The 21817-nt window shown below is 34.2% G+C and overlaps 1 long non-coding RNA gene across 3 annotated transcripts in view; it reads right to left on the bottom strand.

The window, feature by feature from the left end:
- Positions 1 to 2018: 2018 nt before the first annotated feature.
- Positions 2019 to 21817, bottom strand: part of LOC149081629 (uncharacterized) — a 90969-nt gene continuing 71170 nt past the window's right edge. For all 3 annotated transcript variants that reach the window (XR_016193279.1, XR_016193280.1, XR_016193281.1), the window contains 2 exons: positions 11974 to 12030; positions 2019 to 2156 (listed from right to left, as the gene is read on the bottom strand). This is a non-coding gene — a long non-coding RNA (uncharacterized LOC149081629). The remainder of the gene's footprint in view (positions 2157 to 11973; positions 12031 to 21817) is intronic.

Genomic DNA, 21817 nt, shown 5'->3' on the forward strand with positions numbered 1-21817 from the left:
ATAATTCTAATAAAAATAAGAAGAATTACAAAATAATTAACAAGAGTATTAATAAAAATTAAATGATAATTTTAATAAGAATGAAAAATTTCAATAACAATGAAATAATAATTTTCATAAGAGTTTCACAGTGATTATATACTGTGAATATTTTGTTTTAATAAAACTTCTAAAAATATTTCATAACAATTATAAAAGAACTTTGAAGGATTTTATTAATAATTTGAATTTGAATTGAAATTTTTAACAGTGAATGAAAATGCCAACAGGATATAATTAGAACTTTGAAGTGAGAGTCAATTTTAATGAGAGTTCTATAAGAAAAAAAACTATTATCAAGAATTTTAATAATTTAATAACTCTTCAAGAATTCAATGAAAGTTTAAAAATAATAAGTTTTAAAAAGAATTTATAAAAAAAAGTTCAATAACAGAAGGGAAAAAGTCAATAAAAATTTTACAAGGATTGAAGGGGAACTTCAAAAATTTTCCGTTTAATTTGGATAAAAAATTGAAAATGGATTGCAGAATTATTTCTTACCACAGTCAATGCCCATGTAAACGAATACCATTATAGCGAAAAAATCTTGTTTTAACAAAAACTTTTCCAATCCCCAGATAAGATTACGTAGAAACATTACGAAAATCTGGAATTCCTTCACAACGAAATTTCGTTATTTAGAAGTGGTTTCTTCGGTCTTTTGTAGTTCGTTATACCGAGATTCGACTGTATTTTCTTTGCTTAATATAAAAGTAGTATTCATAAAAATAAAATAAAAAATTACAATTTATTGTCATTTCCCGTTTTAACGAATACCGTTATTGTGAAAAACCCGTTTTAACAAAAACCTTTCTAATCTCCCAGATAAGATAGGGACAACGTGAAAATCTAGAATTCCTTTATAACGAAATTACGTTATTACGAGGTGGTTTCTCCAGTCTCTTGGAGTTCCTTATAACGGGATTCAACTGCATTTAAAAAAAATTAAAAATTAATCATCTAAATTTATATATATACATATCCTCGTTTTAATTTTTTTGTTTCTTTATAGATTTAAAGAAAGTCATTGTAATGTTTGTTTTTGAAATTCAAAATTTAGCATAATAAAACAACTTCAACTGCAATATTGTGGTTGGACGATTATCTTTGGAGACGAAGAAAAATTACGTGTAGACCAAAGTGAGTCCATTTATATTTATTATTGATGAAAAAATTAAACACGGAAAAAAGTTTTAAATTTTTATACTTTTCCACGGTTTAAACGTTGGCTATTGTGACAAGCATATCGTAATTTGCATTTCGGAAAGAATACGGATAAAAAATTGATGTATTTGAAAGCAATCGCAGAGAATTCATATCTAAGAAATTCATTTAACAATTAAATTACTAAAAATTAATATTTGAAGAATTTCATATCATATAAATACCTAATTAATTATTTTTGTTTCATCAAGCTGAATAAGCGGATTGCAATCAGAAAAATAAATTTTGTAATGATTTCCCTGGTGCAATTATTATTTTTTTAATTTAATGGAAAAGTATAAAAACGATGTGTGTGTGTGTGTGTGTGTGTACAGTATGTTAGAAAGTACACTACATATATACTTTATCCGTAACATAAATGCCGAGGATTAAATCAGTTCAGTTATACAACGACAGATGGCGCGCAGTGACCGCTTAATGTTACGTGAACAGCCTTATAATTTTTTTCTCATTCATCGTACATGTATAAATACATTTAATTATGATAAGGAAAATATTTGAAAATAAAAATAAATATTATAAATTTCCTTTTTTTATTCTTTTTTTGTGAAAATATATTTTTTCTTTTTCTGTGAAAAATGTTTTTTTTTTCTTTCCTGTGAGCCAGTTGTCTAAAATTCTTATACTTTTTCTTGAGTTTATATAGAAACTAGTTTTCTAGCCCAAAAACATAATATGCACATATTGTTTCGTTCGTTTGCAAAATAAAAACAAAATACACTTGAAACAAAAATATTTTATTTACCTAAAGTTCATATAAATACGTAAGAATTCAACTTTTATGAAACATAAAAACAAAATCGAACAGTGTCGTAAAAAGTATGGCGGCCTTGTTTATCCCATAGAAACGAAAGGTGATTGATTTCGTTTAGGACCAATGTATTAATTCAATTCTGAAAAATAAAACAAAATTTTAGTCATTTTACATTTCGAAAAAGAGTGCGATAAGAATTTACCATAGGCAATACCAGGCTTTTTTTAAAATATAGTTGTAAATATCTAGTAAATTATCAAGCTATAGTCATATAATGAGCCAAATAATTTTTGTAAGAAACATGACTCAAAAAAAAAGTGATACCGTTATCTTCAAATAATAATTTATTTACTCGAAGCACAGTTTAAATTTATTTTACTTTCCAGTTTCAGATGTATGATTATAATTGTAATTAACTGTGCGTATTGGATTTTTAAAGAATAATAATTCAAATTAAAATTTATTTGTTCATCTACATGCATTACATAGTGTACACACGTATTGTGATAGTATTCACTTACATAAGAGGACTGTAAATAAGATTGCATATTATGCTGCTAACGATTTTGTTTTTTTGATTCGGCATGAATACCGAATTTGAGCGCATGTTTTACCACTTATTTGAAACTAGAACATGAATAATGAGTAAGCTAATTAAATGTTATTTCTATACGTCATTCGAGATTCTTTGGTGCCAAGAAGAACAATATTTGCCTCAAGATAATTATCGCAGGATAATTATGACCTCGATTGGAAACCATGCAGTTAATAATGTGGTAATACAGTACTCTACATTGTTAATTAATGAAGTATTTTCAGAGATATGCTATATCACATTTGGTCACTTTTAACCTATTGGGTCAGCATTGACCATTATGGCTGAATATCTGTGCACATATAACGAAATATCTTGCAATATTGATAGAAAAGCTTTCGAAATTCTTTTTCGGTCAAAATTTCATCGCTTAGTTCGGTCGGATATCAGTCGGATGTGAAAAAGAAATTGTGGAAAAATAATGGAACCGATAAAGAACTTTAAGCATGTTTTTAATTTACTGTTCAACAAAGTATGATTAAAGTATTTTTCTCATGCTTCATTAAAAAATAGAGTGAAAAATATAATTTTCTGTCATTGCGTGGAAAAATAAACTATCTAATCAATATGCGAATTTCTGTTTCCTACGCATGTAGAAGCAATATTACCCATAGCATTATGAAGATTAGTCACGAAGTCCCAGACCCACAGTGGTAGCCTTACACTGCTTGGCACTTCTTGAAGAACCTTTTTAAATAGGCGAACATCTCCCTTAAGTTTTTTTACATACGGTGCTATTCATATATCTGTGCTTCGTTTTTCTACATCATATGAGTATTTACGGAATTATCTTGCACATATACTTTCAATATTGCATATTATATTATTATTATTATTATTGTTATTATTTTATTTCTATTTATTTATTTTAATTTTATTTATTTTATTTTTATTTATTTATTTATTTTTGAGGATTGAGCTTTTTTATTGAGTTGCAATATGTATATGTATGTAAATATGTGCAATAGCTAAAACTGGCGAATTTTGCTGGTAGAGCCAGGACTATGTACGGTATGAAAGAAATGAAAGAAAAGCACTATAAAGCAGAATTTTTCAGGCAAAATGTAATCAATATTTCCGACACTTTATGGTTTTAATGACTTGGTTGCTAGGCAGATGAGTTTACGGTAAAGTTCATGATAAACTTTCTTGTTTTGTTGATAGAGATCATTTGCTAAAATGTAAAATTGAGAGCCAAATGTTCATCTAAAATCACTTGTTCAGTAGTATTTCTATAAATATTTTATCTGTGATGACATCATAGCGCTTGTACATTCCAGGAGATCGAAAATAGCCCATTCTAATAACCGCAGACCTATCGGTACCGTTTGGCGGTAGTCATAATGTCATGTTTCGCCATCATTCGGAATTATGTAACCGCAAGCACGTATTCTCAAACTTCTGCAATATATCCGGGAATAAGAAATTCTCGTACATTGGTTGAATAGAAGTAAATATTTTTGGAATTTTTTCGGAGAAATTTTCCTATCAATATTTTGTGAATCTCGCCGAGAAATAAGTAATGGGACTGGATTTTTTTTTAGAAAGCATTACATCTCGACGGCTTTATCTCGATAACACTATGATGAATGCGTGATTTTTTAAACCCCCTTCCTTTCATACTAGTTTCAATTGAAAATTATTTGCCAAGTAGATTCGTGATGTAATAATTTGATCAGTTTCCCCTTTTGAATAATCATTTTAAAAATTAAAAGAATGTCGAAACAAATATTGATCATGGGAAAAATTATTTAATTACCTGACATTGTTACATTAAAACTGCAGTTCAAATTTCCAGAGTTTTCTTTCATTGAAGTTTGGTGAAAATTAGTAAAATTCGGTAAAATCTGGCGAAAAATGTTCAATTCGTTTCATGGTTCAACATTTTTCAGTATTATTTGAATTAATGCATTAAATCACATTCAACCTTCACCTACTGACGATACAACCAGGTTAGATAATCTGTCATATAACTGTACAGTCGAGCCCCGTTGTAGCGCCAGCTCCGCTTACCACCACAAATTTTAAGTGAACAAATCTTCTATATAGGGATTATAATGTAAAAAACCCCGTTATAGCGCCAACTCGTTATAACGCCAACTGTTGTTTGGATCTATAGAAAGTATATGTGTCATTTTTCCAAGAAAATATCTGCAACATTTCTTCTCCCGTCATTTTTTTTTCTGAAACAGTTGAGGAATTTTCTATTTCTCATTCCATTGTTATTATCAATCAATATGACAATAGTTTAGAGCAAATGACTTGAAAAATAAAAAATTATGTGTAGTCAGGGGATCTCAAAAATCACATTGAATACCTGAATGCGTGTAGGAACCAAAATAACCAGTGTATTCAACGAAACAGATTTCTTGATGGCGAAAGTACAAAAATTGAAGGTACTGCACAAGTTTTTCCAAAGTTGGTAGGAGAAGTTTTCAACAGTGCATATTTTTACTCACTGGCAGGGCCATAAGTAGGCTAGGACAACCGAGGCTCTGCCTCAGGGCCCTGAGCAGAATGGGGGTGGGGGGCAAAAAATTTACACTTATTTTGCTTAATAACAACACTTTCAAGAAGGGATTCAGGCAAAAGTCTTCCCTGGGGTCCCAAAAAGGCACAATACGGCCCTGCTGGCTGGTCATTACATTTCCTGTACAGTCATCTTTCTTGATTTGCTCTATTCAAATTATGTTGACAGGTGTTGTTCTTTCAATCTCTGAAAAACGGGAAATATGTGATTATTAAGCCAATACGGACTAAAAAAGCAATGCCGCCATTGTTTTCCTTTGTTTATTTTGTTTTTGTACTTATAAAATGCATCGATATATTTATGCAGAATTAAAATAATTTCAGACGTAAGTGTGAAATATGTATCTCTTAAGTTTTAAATCAACAAATATTTAAGTAATCGCACAGTTTTTAAAATTTTACTAATTTTCTCATCTTAAAATGAATGTGTGTAAAATCGGTTATTTTATTTATGGAGTATTACTTTTATTAACACTAATAAGACACTGCGATACAGTAGTAAGACCCGATATGCACCAACTGTGGAGGAAAACACAGTGCAAATTACAGAGGCTGTTTATCGTGCCCCACTAGCAAAGGCAGAATGGCCAGAAATGAAAACACGACAAGACGTCCAGATATACCAAGAAACAGACCAAATATTGGTATGCATAATCGTGAAAATGATAGACAATCCGACAAGTTGAGACCAAGTCACAAATCTCAATATAAATCTCAAGATGACCATGATGATGACTGCTCAAGCGTCAGTTCAGCTAGAGGCTGGCCCAAAGGAAGGAAGGGAAGGTTCAACGAACCTAAAAGGACTTCTTCTGTACCAACGGCCGAGGCAGTGCCAACTCATGATGACGAGAGTGTCGTGGTCCAGCGGTGTACCGACGAGATGGTGCCTTTTGCCAAAATACTGAGGTCCCCTCCTCGACGAAGTGAATCACCGGCAACAGCTGTTAGAGACGTGCGGGTCTCCAAAGCAGCTTCCAATAGCAGTAAAGTAAACTGCAATGTGGTGAAACCAACAGCTTCGAATCAACGATCTGACATGTGTGGTGGCAACCGTGTGGAAAAAGAACCCACGAAAATAGCAAATAACGATATCAATATGAACTCTAATAGCATAATTTTCCCGATTCAACAACTAATATCTATTACGAAGGACTGCTTTCTGAAAATCCTCAGAGCTACTTCAAACGAGGAGAAAATAGAAATCTTCTTCAACTGTTTTCTAACTGCAGCTGAACACTTATTTGCTTCAACACTCACAAATGTCTAGTACACCAAATGTTGTGTTGCATAACATGAAGATCATGGCTTGGAATGCCCAAAGCTTGGTCTCTAGCATGACTGAGTTCAGGGACATCCTTGACACTGAGGGTGTTCACTTGGCACTGGTGGGGGAAACTTGGCTTCGTCCTTATCACACTGCCAAAGTAGCAAATTATGACTGTATCAGACAGGATAGAAGCTTTGGTCCAGGAGGAGGAGTAGCTATATATGTAAAGCGACACATTAATTATGATATTATTCAGCTACCTCCCTCGACACAATGTGAGGTAATAGCAATAGAGATCTACGTAAACAATCAAAAAATTAGGATAGGAGTGTGCTATAAACCTCCGAGAAATGCTATAGACATTCCACTTTTTAACGAATTTTTCAATTGTCAGTACCCAGTGATAATGTGTGGCGACATGAATGCTAAATCCTTTCTGTGGAACTCGTACTCTACAAACACCCAAGGCAGGGTGCTCGAAAATTTTTGTATCAGAAAGAGCATTCAACCTTATGCACCATACACTCCAACTCATTTTCCTGACCAGGCTGGCCAGTCACCAGATATTCTTGACATAGCGCTTGCTAAGAACCTTACATTTACTATGTCGGTTCACGTTCAACCTGTCACGGATTCTGATCACAACCCTATATTTCTGGTAGCGGATTTCAATATTCCTTTTATATGTAAACCAAAGAAAATAGTGATATGGCCATTATTTAAGCGAAAGCTGGCCAGAATCACCTTGCCTTCCTTCACGGGTGGCAATATTGATCAAATTGAATCTGACTTATTGTTTCTCACAGAAACCATCACTAACACTGCTAAGGAATCCACCCGAGATGCTCCCACTAATAATCCACTGGGTATTCCCCGCTGGATTAAGGAACGCATCAAATTAAAAAACAAATTTAGGAGGAAATGGCAAAGAACGTTAAATCCGTACTACCAAGATAGATACAGATCTATAAAAAGAGAAGTATCCAGAGAAATCAAAGAATTTATGAGTGAGCGTTACTTCAGCTTTTTACGTGAGGCAAATTGTGCTGATGGCACGTTATACAAAGTGTATAAAACATGTAAGCCCACTTATTCGAGGATTCCTCCGATTGTCGGCACAAGCGGAACAGTATATAGTGACAGTGATAAAGCGGAAATATTTGCTGACACATATGAGAGACAGTTCTCTCCATGTGATAACACTCCTCCTCAGCTTATTGCTAGTGTTGACAGAGAAGTTCAAGTATTCTTTAGGGATATTCCCCCAGAACAACCCTCTGCTTTATTTCCTACGAACACTGAAGAAGTAACAAACATTATCAAAAACCTCAAAAAGAAAAAAGCACCTGGTCAGGACACCATCACCAACAACACTATCAAGAATCTCCCCGAAAATATGGTTCGCCAGCTGGTCAACATATTCAACGAATTACTTCGTACAAACCACTTTCCGGCAGAATGGAAACTCGCTAAAGTTAAGGTCATCCCCAAAGCTGGACATGACCTACACTACCCACAGAATTGGCGCCCAATCTCACTTCTCAGTTCATTAGGGAAACTTTTTGAGAGAGTGGTAGCCATCAGACTACACAAATTTGTAGAGGACAATAACATCATCGGTCCAGAGCAGCACGGTTTCCGCAGCAAGCACTCGACCACCACTCAATTATTGCGGTTCGTAGAACGAATTCAAGAAGCCAAAATTTATAAAGACACTGCAGCAGTAGCCTTTTTCGATTTAAAGAAATCTTTTGATAAAGTTTGGCACAATGGGCTGCTGTTTAAGATGATTCGCATGGGAATGCCGTATAACATCATAAAATTTGTGAGCAATTATCTCGACTCGCGCTCCTTCCGAGTACAGATAAATGACTCAATATCTAATTCTAGACAGATTCGTTCATCAATAGCTCAGGGAAGTGTGTTAGGTCCTATCCTACACAATTTTCATATGAATGACTTCCCAGTTGCCCCTAAGGGTTTCACCGCTCTTTATGCCGACGATAGTGCCCTTTGTTGCACAGATAGGGACCCTGGCAAGGCCCTTTCAAACTTGCAAGAAATGGTAAGATTGGTCGAGCGCTGGTGTGTGCGAACCCGTGTTGAACTGAATGCAGATAAAACCAAATTCATGTGGTTCACTAACAAGTCCTCATTACCACAACAAGCACACATAGAGGTACAAGGAGTTATAATCAACCCAGTCATTCACAATAAATATTTGGGGGTGATAATGGACAAGAGATTCAGTTTCTCCCGGCAGTGTGTTGATACCATCCGTAGGGCGACCGTGGCCTCGGTCATGCTCAACAGACTAAGCCACAGGCACTCAAGTCTTTCAATTCGAAATAAAATTATTCTGTATAAGATGGCAATTAGACCGATTCTTCTGTATGCTGCGCCTGTCTGGTTGTTCTCGAAGAAAATGAATATCATCGCTCTGGAGAGATTTCAGAACAAGACTCTGAGGAGATACACCGGACTACCTTGGTACGTTAGAAACGTTAATATCAGACGTGATTCCGGAGTGGCTGATGTAACGTCATATGCAAAGAAACTGGCAAAGAACTTATTTGATAAATTGAACGATTCTGAATTTCCACACCTTGCGGAGATTTCATCATACGACAGTAGACACAAAGCACGATTAAAAAGGCCAAAAAATTTTCTACACATGCCTCGACCTGTGTTGCCAGGTCTATGAACATTTGAAAACTTTTGAAAGAAAAAAAAAAAACAAAAAAAACCCCTTGGGTCTCAGGTGAACCTACGTCTTCACCCACCTTATTAGAATCTAACTATCATTGCAAAGCGCACTACTGCACAGGAATTGGCAGAGTCATGATGAAGGGGGTTTGATGGATTATAACTATCCATTGGAACCCCGTTTCACCAATTACGGTTTTCGGTTTTCGGTTTTCGATACAGTAGTTCATAATAAATGTGTGAATTTATGAAAAGAAACCTCTCCGAAACGCTATTCCGACCATGATCCGATATAACACCAAACTCGTTATACCGTACTAACTAATCGCTTTAAAAACATTATTATTTTTGATAATTTAATCCTTTATTTAGCAGCTTTGACTTCAGGCAACACACACACACATGAGCTTCTCTTTTTCTTTTCTTTTTTTTCAAATGAAGTTGTATATTTTGAACTCGTTTCGGCATTGAATCGTCTAAGCAATTTCTAAACATTCAATTTTTACTTGTGAGCTGTTCATGGAGTTTTTATAATTACCAACACAATGGCTCCAAGGTACACGGCTCCTATTTCTTGACAAGCCAAGCAAGAACGCTTTTTTCACCCTTGCATTTTGGAGGGTAAATATCATGTGTGAAAGAGACGTAATGATAGAAAAGTAAGTTGGCAAACAATAAAGTGATATTTTTAAACAACTCAAATCTTTCTATAAATCATATAGTTTGTTCTCTGATATGTGCAACATCCCATATTTTTCTAAATATTGCAACGGAAGACAACACCGGCAAGTATAGTGAAGTGATAGTGTGCGTGTCTCTCATCCCGTGATCTGGTACAAACAAAAATTACGTATTTTTCAAGGAGCATCTGGGTGATTCACCTTGTTCTCTGAAATCGGAAATACGTTTGGTACTAATTTACATATTAGTTTCTGGCACTAAACGATTACTAGAGTACTCAATTGTTCTCTCCCATAACGATTACTTTTACGAATGTTTGAAGAATAATTCAAATATTCCTAAGTACGTATTTCTTTGTTAAGCCTTTAACAAACTGCATGACAATAAATATTTTTGTGATGTAATAGCATTCGGGGTACCTCGTTTGCTTAATATAACCCCTCAAAAGTTTTCTCCTCTGAATATTCCAATGCTTGTTAATTAAATAGTTAAATTACACAATAATTATTTATTACCAATTTCTTCTTATTCTTATTTTCATAATGTGGTAGATGAAAGGTTAATACCAAGAATAGCACTCAAAAATATAAATATACGATTGCTGTACGGTCGAACTCGTTCAATGCAAGCATCATGCTTAATATGTACTAGCATTTTAAAAAACACCTCTAGTTCATTATTTGATTGCATTACGAAAATGATCTGGGGGTCTTCTTCGAGTTACGAATAATCCTTATTTGTTTGTTGTATTGTTATGAATAATCTTTGTCATTCTATAGATGAAACATGACTACCTTGTTCTATTTTTGTAAAAAAAGAGGAAAATATATATATTTTTATATTACCACATATATGGGTCTCCTTCAAGTACAGGGCCTTATATTGCCGCATCTGTCGCACACCCCTGAGTCTCTGGTCAATTTAATCGAATACTAAATATGTATGTTTAATAAACAGCCATGGTGATTTATAGTGCATCTATGGTGCAAAAATAAAATCAAAACAACATAGGGTCCAGAGCCATGTCTGCTCCTCCCCGCCTTGACGTCAGTTCATGACATCCTTGGACAGTCATCGGTCAGCTATACATACATATAGCTGGCCGATATACACATTAGTCCAATGCCTGAGCGAGACGTAAAGCATGTGGAGAAACAAAAATTTCTAATTTTCCTCTGCTTTTCTAACACGGGTTGATCTGAAACAAAATCATTCACGTCTAACGTCATCCGGTCAAAGCAAAGTTAATGCATGGCGAAAGCAATATCTCAGATGAGATCACTTATTTTCGTCTAAATGGGGCTTTAAGGGGGAGGTCGACTTTTTTTCTGATGATAACTAATACTGAGAGTTAGAAAATTTAGAAAGCGCAATACTTTTGAAATTCTCAATGCTCAAAATATCAAAGATTTATAGATTATGTCCTTTGAAATTCACTAGTAAACTTTAAACTATGTTAAAATAGGCATTTATGGCACGAAAATTTCAAAAAAGACGTTTTTACCAAAAACGTTTGAAAATAGGCAAAAAAAAAAAAAAAAAAGAGTCATTTATGGCATTTTGCGTGAACATCCGGGCTCTAATAATAACACGTACTGGTTGGGTTGTAGTGGTTTTCTGAATCTGGCCCGTAGATTGCTCCCTCAGGCAAACAATCGTCAGGGGTCCACGAACTTAGGGAGGGTCCTCGATTCAATAGATGTGTATCAAGAGGATTTTTCAATCAAAGTTATAGTAGTGACAAATTACTGCAATATTATCTTATACGCAATCGGTAAATGTTTTATTATTATGTTTTATGATGCATTTCTAATTCACACACACTCACAGTAGGTTAGTCTCATAAGTGTCCTAATTTTTAATCTTCACCTATATGACTGACTAGTAACGGTTATCACGAGCAAAAGCGTGACTTTTACACCTCTCGTAAGGAGTTCAACTGTCTAGGGGACACAACAGGGACACATTCATGTTGATAAAAAAGGTGGATGAAATGAAAAAAGATTCGTAACTTAAGCATTTACATTTTTAATGCTGTAAACCCGAATTTAAATGAATAAATAGCAAAAAAGGTGAAAAGCAATGATTATTAATGGTTTTTGTATATTGTAAAGTGTTATAAATATTCATTGAATAAATTTATATCAGAGGAAGAAGGAATGGAATTGGACTTACATGAATTGGCATGCTAAAACTTGAGGATAATCTTGAGAAATATTCAAAGGACACTTTCTAAATAGAAAAAGAAGTAATTTTCTATTATGCTGATTTATGAAAAGATTTATGCTGATCTAATGAAAGTTATAAATGAATCAATTTATTTTATCGCAATTAATTTTATTGATAACCTGAAACACACGATTACGACAACATACACGATAATATCATTACATACATCATTCAAATATTGATCATGTGCAGTATAACGCAAATTTTTCTGTAGTTATAATATACATATTGAAATTTGTGAGAAAAGAAACCATGTCTTTTACAAATATTTACATACACTAATTATATATGTTACCGTTAAAGTGTATATTTCAGTTATTTTATAGGATAACTAGTCATTTCATTATTAACTGATCAAGTCGGTTAAAATGTGTAATCATGGCCATAACTGGAAGGGAGAGGACCGGGGGGCAACTGCCCTTACGTGCAGCAGTTTTAGGTGGGAACAAAGAATACGATTACAAAATAATCGAATTTTAAAGCTGTGGTTGCGGCAAAATAATGTTTGCTCCGGGCGGCAAAAATCATAGTTACAGCCCTGTGTGCAATAAAACAATTATTCCGCACTTTAAATAGTTATTCTATAAAAAAACTAATGATAGACAGTCAAAGTGTAAAATAAACAATTTTACTGAATTATACAGCATACAACTTATGTTACGGTCAAAGTCTGAATTCATAAATTCAGTAGGGATGAAAGTTAAAAGAAACAAGTTTACCTTTCAGCACTACTGAAAGCATATGCAAATGTGTTTCTTTCAAAATTTTAACGGAGAGTAGAATATAACGGATTTAATACTTCAACTGTAACACATACACTGATGTTCATAAAAAATGCAACATCAACAGAGACAGTTACTGAATGACTTACTCAATCACTTCAATAAAAACATTTGTTAGCAAGAATATTTTCATGATGTAAGGTATAAACCAGCTTCCCAACCTTTTCGTTCCAATGCCCCCTTTTTCAGAATATTTTTTTTTCTTCTCATTCCCCCCCCCCCCCGAAACATGAGCTAACTCGTAGAATCCTATGATACAGTATACCCATACCATTGCCACCCTGGACGAATTCATTGCCCCGCCAGGAAACGATATTGCCCACTTTGGCAAACACTAGTATGAACGAATTATATTTTAAGGCTATAAAGCCAAAAGGAACATAGTGAGTTTTAAATTTTGTGTCCAGATGACGGTGGTAATGATCAATATAGATTTCGAACAGATCTCCAATGTACCATTTGTACAACATTATTCCATACAGATTGAATGCATAAACCTTCTAGCAATTCTTTTCCAACACAGGTTCGATGGAGAACATATCGGCAGAGGCGGATTTAAAAACGGGCGTGCCTCCGGTGCGAAAAACCGAAACTTCACATTATTTTCTAATTTAAGGGCCCAATATTTCCTTTTGCGCCCGGGGCCTCAACCGACTTTAATCCGCCACTGCATATCGGGCCAAATGCATACGAAGTTTTAATCATCGTTCATGATATAAAATTCCATGCGCCGAAAATTTCTGCTATTACCGATAATTTTTTCTAGTTTTACATTTTCTCTAAACAGCAATGCAGTTACGAGAAGAAGAAAAACCGTTTTCGCGCATAATCTGTGGAAGAGGGAAGCAAAGGGCTCCACTATAAAGAACACTCGATTCATCAACATGTGCATTATTATGCTTAGGGTTGTAAAATATTGTGATGTAGCAGCAATGAGTAGTGCAATGCAAGAAAATATAGTGTTGCACGGAAAAACTAAAAACTTTGCTTTTGAGTTGTTATATTATACACAGATAGTTTCGAATCGCGTTCCCGAACTAGCTGGAAACCAAATGTGTTACGCTTCAAATCTAAGTAAACGAACTGCAAGGAAAAGGCCATTGAAGATAATGTTGCAAACAAAACAAGAGAAAACGGTTTACTAGAATCTGTATTTCAATATATGGATCGGCATATAGTTCGTGAAAAAATTCTCATAAAAAAAAATAGCTGGACGAAAGTGAGCATTTGTACTCGGTTTGGAATAGGTTGACGTGCAATATAGTAATCTCGTTTGCAAGTATGAAATAATGCGTAGAACCTCACTTGACAAATACAATATATCAGCGTTTCTCAACCAATGGTCAGCGAACAAGAGCTGGTTCTTAAAAATGGGACAGGTGGTCCACAAGCAGACATGAAAATTAAATTATGATAAATGAAAAATCTTGAGTTTTATGCTATTGATATACATGATTCACACATAGATCTAAGGAAAAGATCACACTGTCAGTCTGTGCCGCGTCAAATAGTTTCTAGTACGCTGCATCATAGGCCTACTGCATCGAAATAGCATTAATTTTCTTTGAGAGTCAGCGTAGAAATGGGTATGGATCAGTTGCACTTAGGGTTTCTCGAGACAAAATTTTCATCCGCGCAAGGTACCATTTCCTCGCCCCTCTGCAATATATAAACCGAACTAGTAGAACAATCACAAAAAGTCGCAGCTTTATGATGAAATTCATCAAAAAATTTGTTTTTCTATATGAATCATTTCATGTAATATTTTCATAGTTTAAATTTTAGACATAATATTGCTTTCTGAATAATTCTACAATTATGTTTTTTACTTTATCCCTGATTTGGCACTCTCCTGCAGCGATACCCCGTCCGGGTCCCACAGACCTCAAGCAGCACTGATTGCACTGGAAAGTAGAATGAATCAATATGAATGCTAAAACGGAATGAACGAAATGTTCATTCATCAAAAACGGTTAAAATACTTTTAATAAATAGTAATATAACTCCTATTTATAATTTCCATAACAATTACAGCCGAGAAATTGGGGAAAAAATTCAAAACGAATGGAGTTTTATAGATTTTGCAGCGCTCGTAAACACATCACAGGAATCAATGTCACAAGAATGTAAATCGAAGAAAATTTTGTAATTTAAAGGTATTTATAGAGCAAATCCAATCCCACGAACGCTTTTATTTCTCTAGCTCTGAAAATCATATCAAGAGGTGAGTATAAGTAGTAGTACCACATTTGATTTATTTCTTTCCAACACTATCAAATTCACCAGGCAACAATGATTAGTGAAATATTCATTTTCTTCCTCAATTTTACATGTTACAAGTGAATCATACCCAAGGAGGACTGGTCGAAAGACATACTTGACGAAAGCGGTTGTTATGTTTTTCTCAAGCAAGGTCTCTCCCGATTTATACGTAAATGTTTCAATTAACGTTTAGATAAGAGAAAAAACATCCAAACGAGGGAATTATAAAATAGGAAAAAAGTAGTAAAGTGCAAAAAAAGCGACCTTCACCTAATTTAAGGCAAGAGAAATCCTTCAGGCAAAAAGCAACAATTTCTTTTCTTTTGCGTATGAGTGTGTGTCTGACGCTTAATCGTCAAATCGTCGGAAAATTTACAGAAGTGATTGCGCCGTTTTATTTGTTGAATCTTTGGGCGTTTACTTTGTTCTAATGAAAGTATATTGAAAAATAAATAAATAGCAAAAAAGCAAGGCTTTCTCTCTTCTTATAAGAATAAACCCGAACCATCAATTCATTCGTGACGGTAATGCAGAGATTGTTTTTTCTTGTCACAAACCGTCGGCAGAAACAGAAAAAGAGAGGAAACACATCATAGTCATGATAGTGATTGAGATAAAGAAAAGAAGTGCGTCGTAATGTTATATTATTTTATAATGTGCCTGCGGGAGGATATACGCGACTTGATACGTCTCATTTCGGTGCGAACTGTGTGGTAGACTCGTGAATTGTCTTTTTTACGTTATGCCTTCAACAGCCCAAGTCATCATTGAGACAGGTCTGTGGGACATAGGGGGAGGGGTGCTCATTACCAATGCATTTTTCACTATCATTGAATTGTTTAAAATATATACATGCAGATTATGTGATCTATAACTTTGAGGTATCATTGAACATTGTTTAGCGGTGGTCAAAAGAATCGAATAGAATGGTCTGTTTCATTTCGAAAAAGGTCAACGCGTTTTAATAAAGTCATTCTTCCGTTTTTCCGAGGCTTAGTTCGTCCTGGACTGGAGTATGCTGTAAGGTTTTGGAGACTATACCTAAAGAGGGGCATGAACTTGGTTGAAGGGGTGCAAAGTGTTCAAAATTTTCAACGGGATGGATAGTTTACCCCGGGGGTAGTAAATTCTAACACAATTGACACGTTTAAAAAAAAAATACGATAAACATGTTGGGGTAAATCGAGATAATATTTTATCATGTATATATACAGGGAGATTAAAAATTCAACGCGCACAATTTTAGGGGAGGAAGAAAGCACAAAACAGAATATTTTCTTTTTTTTGTGCATAACTGTGGATGGTAAGAACTTTTAGCACTTGTTGTGAAACTTAACGTGCACACGTACTGCATTCGTGTAAAGTATCGCTAAACAGTTTTTCCACCCATTATTGTCTTGTTATTTCTGCATCTTAATTTATCCTCCAGCTGATCAGGTTGGGGTTTCCGGTTATGCATTCCTATGCGATTCTGTTTTGTTTTTGTGCTTTCTACCATTTGATCATTTTTGTCGCACCGTAGTCATTTTCTGCACACGAGGGCTAATTAGACCGGGACCTACAATTTATTGCCGATTCCGAACGGCAGTCAGCCTTTTTTATACTCATCGAAAGGTTGGTGCGCTAACCCCTCGATGGGGGACACCCTGCTGTAGCATCTTTTGCTGTGGTTATGTCGTCGTTTCTGTTGTACCCCTGTGTCAGGAAAGTTTCTGACAAGGAGGACGAACCGTGTATCGAACTAGCGACACCTCTAAACATCCTTTAGTACTTCAGGCGAGTATCTCATCGACCTGGGCTACCACGCCCGTGTTTTTTACCTCCCCTAAAAATTTGTACGTTGAGTTTTGAATCACCCTGTATAGGTTTCGTTTTTATAGTTGCATTTTTAATTGGGGGTTGCTGTATTTTAGGGAAATATATGATATAAATATTTTTTATGAGCATCTTCTTCTCAGACACCTCGTTGGGCATTTTGCCTGTTGTGGTCTTGTATTTGTATCAGTAAACGCAGTAAAATCTACAGGTAAATCCACCTTACATAAGCATATGGAAGAAACAAGTCTTTAGGTCGCAAGTCCTCACCAAAAAGAAGGAAAACCTTAAAAACTCTTTGAAGACTCTTACATACGGCGTACCAAGACTAGACCTTCTGCTAGCCTACCTAAAGAATCGGACACATCTTCGACTTCAATCTTATCAGATTATTCACCGCCTATTACTCGAAGCAAATCCCTACTACGGAATAGACTGACAATGTGAACAGAATTCAATAACCTCTGTATTATTGAGTAGATAATAGTAATGCATTGCATCTCTGATGACTAGCCATGTATGACTGGGTTATCTGATGTAAGCATTTTTGTTTGTATTTCTATCTCTGAAATGTTTGGAAATTATTGAATGTGTATGGGATGCACATAAGTGTGTGTGTATTATTTCATTTTAGACATATTGAAAATAAGTTTCCCGATAATGTCTTTTCCGGTTAGAAATCCCGTAGAATAGGGATCGAGAAATCATACGGTAAATTAATTAGTAAATGCGTGAAGGGATCTTTTTGGCACTACTGGATGCTGCACAATGTCTCACAATCGATATGCATAAAATTGATTTTCTGTCTGTGTGTTATGTTCTCTATACAAATATACAATTTCAGATGTATCATCGACAAATTTTTCATGTGACCCAACTTGAACGATAGGCTACTTTAAATGTTTGTCAGAGCTTGAAGTGGGAAAAAAACTGTCGGTTAACAATGGTTCCTGGGCCTCAACAATCACTTTCGAAATGCTTACTTTGGTTATCGTCGTTCTCTAGCAATGCGTTTCAGACATGCATATTGCATTACAATGGTTTGTCACTTTTTATTCCTCAGTAATTGAAGAAAACCCAGGCAGCGCCGGGTATTATAGCTAGTTTTATTATGAAGTTCAATTTCTACAAGACATGTTACCCTACTTAAAGGAATCTTAATGTTGCGATAAGGACTTTTCAAAACAAATACATAATCATGATTATGTAGAGAGTTTCATCACAAATAGAAAATTGATTTTATTAGAAGCCATTTGGATGATTTTAAAAAATGGGACGGACGTAATTTATCACAGTGTGTTTCATTGTCATAAATTAATATTTTCAGAAATTTTATGGAAATTATTAGAATTTTTTTTGCCTGATATGTACTTACACAGTTTATACAAGGGTTTGATAATTTCATTTTCTTTAAACCAGGGGTTCCCAAACTTTTTCCGACAGCGGTGCCCCTTTCCATAATCAATGCTGATCCACGGTTCTTCAGAGCACACAGTTTAACAAAAGATCACTGCGAGAAATCTTTGTCAGGAGCGTCACGAGTGGCACTCAATTTGAGAACCCGTGCTCTAAACCTGAATACATGACTTATATTTCATTGATCTGAACAGCCTCTTGTTTGTTAACTCGTCGACTAAATTATGTTAAATTGATTCAACTCGATTTGAATGTTTCAAAAATAATACGTATTTTCGGATAAGCAGAGTCGTCTCTTGACGCATGGACATATCTTCGTGCATTGTCGAGATGTGATCGGTCTTGATCACATTTGAATGGTGAAATACATTGCATAACGATGAACGATTGTGGTGAGCTTGCAGGACGCCAGTACATTGCTTAGCCCAGATGCCCCGCGTTCTTCTATTATTCTAGGGATGATGATTAAAAATAGCACATGACATTGCCTAAAATTTTTTTTTTACAAATCTTGATTATGACGAAAAACTTATCTAATATATTCACGTTCAATTAACTACATATGTGCATTTCATCAAAATATTTTATAAAGAATGTACTATGAAATTTGCATTTGTTAGTACAGATACTTTCGAAAATTTCAATTACGTAATCAGCTGTATTATGTTCAACTTCGTCGGTGTTAAACATCATGGTATGCTTCCATGTTCTGAGTAGTAAGTGCAGGTTTTTATTTTTGTCAAACTTTAAAAAAGCAGTTTGGGACTATAGTATTCATCTTTTTCCCTGAGATATTTTTATAAATAATTTTACACGCATATCTCTTCTGGCTCCATGTCAAACATGCATTTTTGTTTTATTTTTTTATCTTAAGGTTCATTCTCTTACCAATCTTGTCTTTTAACACTTCTAAATGAGAATAAGAAATAAAATAAGAAGAAAGCAGAAAAAGATGCTGCATGGTAAAGAGAGATTTCGGAGCAATTATACGACACAACCCCTGGATCCTCCCCTGTTGACACGGGGCAGAAACTTTCTTTTTACTTTTTCGCTGTGTTTTTTAGATTTCTACGAAAGCTGTCTCTCAGTCTGGACATATGATTGCAGGTTAGAGTCCCGACCGAAGGCAATTGTCGTTTATTCGCCCTCTAGGCTATTACATACTGTGCTTCTTCTTTTCTCATTTGCCTCTCATTTCTCGTCTCTCCTGAGAATTTTACTACACCTCTCTCACAGGTTTTCTTCTCTTTATTATTACTATTTTTTTTTTCTACTTTAACAACCTGTAGTGTAGTTTCTATTGCACTATACTACACGACTCTTTTTTCTCTTTTTGTTTTCATTAGTACATAATTTCTTTCTTTTATTTTTCTGTATGACATGAAATTATTTTTCTTCTTATTTTTCTAGGAATCACCAACAATGACGCGTCCTCAAGTGGTTGGGACGGGAGATTCTAATCGCTATTTTTGTAGGACAGGTGAAGAATAGAGAATATGACGAATTTGACAGAAGACGATGACGGTGACGACTGTGACGTGATCTGGGTGATGAAGGAACAACGACGACGAAGAAAAAGAATGGGAAAAGAACATTTTTAAATGAAGATGACTTTTATCATGAGAAAAATCCTAAAGTAGAAAAAAAATCACTTCGTATCGCGTGTGAAAATATTCCAATTTTTTGAGTTTTTAGGGAGGAAAAACGTGACTTCTCTAATAATAATTTAAGTAATAAAAGTAAGCTACAAATAACTAAATTAAAAAGAAAGATCTTATATTTTGTAAATATAAATCGGCAAACTTTCGCCGTTTTTTTAAGGTTTGAAAAATTCAAGGAAATGGGCCTTTGGTGGATACTATGGAGAGATTTGAACTTCTGAGCCGAAATTAAAAAGAAAATCAATTTTAATTTAATTTTAATCTCGAACATTTTTTGGGGATTTATGTTTTACAATTGCTCACCTACCGTGGATGACAGATTTTTTTTCAGCTACAGTAAGCCTAATGCCTCGTTATTTGACGTTCAAATTTGTCAAGACGGCGCATACGCACGTATATGATAATGTTGTCGGATGCCATTTATTATTGGTAATATTATTGGTTTTGAGCTGAGTTTGTGTTGCTTTGCGTCAATTTTCTATTCCGCATTCATCAAAAATTAAAAAATTTTGTTCATCGCTCACAGAATTGTTAAGAAGCAACTGATATTTTCCAGTCGAGATTTATAAATGAATCTAATTACGGAGTAGAGGAGAAGGAAGTAATAATTCAGAAGAGAAGCACAATTTTGTTAGAGCATAGAGAAGAAAAATCATATACGAAAACAGCTGTTTTGTCGTACTATCGTATCAATAGTGTCTGTAAAAAGCTTGGTTTCATTAGAAGAATGACAAGGAATATTCCACGGATTATAATATTATTATTTTGATTTTTAATCTTTATGTCAGATCTATTCTCGAGTATGGATGTGTGATTGGAATCCTTACTATAAAACGATTATTGAGAAGATTGAAAAAGTACAAAATAAATGTTTAAAATGTATATTTCTCAAAGTTCATGGTTCTAATGACCATTTTTCTCATTTATAATTCGGCTTGCTTTCAACGTTTCCACCACTGAATCTAGAAGGAATTTTTTTATTTTTAAATTTTTTTACAAAATTTTGTATGCAGTCAGTTATTAAGTGAACTGATTTTTCATGTACCACATTACATCTTTCTTGCATTGCTTTTCTTAATACAAATATTTAAAAAAAAAAACAGTCTTCAAGTTTGCGGAATCTGCAATAGCATTGATTTAGATATTTTTTCGAATAAAATTAATATTTTTTTAAAAAAATAAAGGGATGATGATTAAAAAATAGCACATGACATTGTCTGAAATTTTTTTTACTAATTTTGATTGTGACGAAAAAATTATCTCACATATTCACGTTCAATTAATTACATATGTGCATTTCATCAAAATATTTTATAAAGAATCTACTATGAAACTTGCATTTGTTACTACAGATACTTCCGAAAATTTCAATTACGTAATCAGATGTATGATTTTTTTCGAATAAAATTAATCTTTTTTTAAAGAAAATATTAATTCTTGTTTATAATTAATGTTTTTTTCCTATTTACTACTTCTTGCGTGTTTTTATCTTTATTATACCAATTTGTCTATGTTTCATTTTTATTTATGTTTGTTGTTTATCTATGTTTGTTTGCGTTATTTCTTGTATGTTTTTGTAATTGACTATGACTGTTTTAACGCTCAATAAAAAAAAATATTTACTTAAAATTGCAATTAACGATGGAACGCAGAACTGCAGATCAATCACGGATGTTTGTGCAGAGTATGGCATTCGTAGGTTAATGGTGAAAAATTCTGCTTGACAATAGATTATGAGTACTACTAAGGTTTTCACTGAGGCAATTAGAGATTTCATACAAAAACTCATCTTCCCATATTAAAAGCATAATAAAGCCACACATCAGCTTTGTTAGAGAAATACATGTGATGAAA

Source organism: Pholcus phalangioides, unplaced genomic scaffold (assembly GCF_987345545.1).
Source record: "Pholcus phalangioides strain wild (caught in Gottingen) unplaced genomic scaffold, Ppha-v1.0 ptg000009l_1, whole genome shotgun sequence".
Lineage (NCBI taxonomy): Eukaryota > Metazoa > Arthropoda > Arachnida > Araneae > Pholcidae > Pholcus > Pholcus phalangioides.